The 504-nt window shown below is 67.5% G+C and overlaps 1 protein-coding gene across 1 annotated transcript in view; it reads left to right on the forward strand.

Moving 5' to 3' along the window:
* The first annotated feature begins 368 nt into the window (after positions 1–368).
* Positions 369–504, forward strand: part of LOC122253584 (uncharacterized) — a 45864-nt gene continuing 45728 nt past the window's right edge. Inside the window, exon 1 of the mRNA XM_086553710.1 lies at positions 369–504. This exon is cut by the window's right edge and continues 1013 nt beyond it. The gene's annotated coding sequence lies outside the window, so the exon portion shown is untranslated.

The raw sequence follows: 504 nt of genomic DNA on the forward strand, positions 1-504 counted from the left end.
GCTCGCTCCTCGCTGCTCTCCACGCGGCGAACCCCTGCGTCTCCGCTCCACCGCGGCGCCGTTCCGCATCGCCTTCGTCGGCCCGCAGGTGCGCCTCCCGAGCAGCGGCGGCCCGGCCCTCGCGCGACACAGTGTCCTTATACCAGAGTGCCTCTTCCGCTGTCGCCGCCGCCGTCGTCAGCGCCGGCGGCACGTCTCCATCGTCGTCGTGCAGCGCCGTGCAAGATCCCGGAGCCACGACGTGCCCCGACGACGCCCATCAGCCTACCTTGAGAACACCGCCCACATTCCGCCCACAGCCGGGGATACCCACACCTCAAGTGCCTGGAACCAATTGATTACAACTTAGCCCACAGATATCCGCATCCCTTTCCCCGCTCCCCCGTGGCTAAGCCTCCCCCCCTCCCCCCCATCCCTCGTTGGATTAAGCCACATCGGAAACGACCTCTCGAAGTTGTCAGCCGCCGTCAGGTCCCCACACCACCCTCGGCTCACCTGCGGCAG

Source organism: Penaeus japonicus, unplaced genomic scaffold (genome assembly GCF_977035675.1).
Source record: "Penaeus japonicus unplaced genomic scaffold, GWHDUDI00000001_assembly GWHDUDI00000028, whole genome shotgun sequence".
Taxonomy (NCBI): domain Eukaryota; kingdom Metazoa; phylum Arthropoda; class Malacostraca; order Decapoda; family Penaeidae; genus Penaeus; species Penaeus japonicus.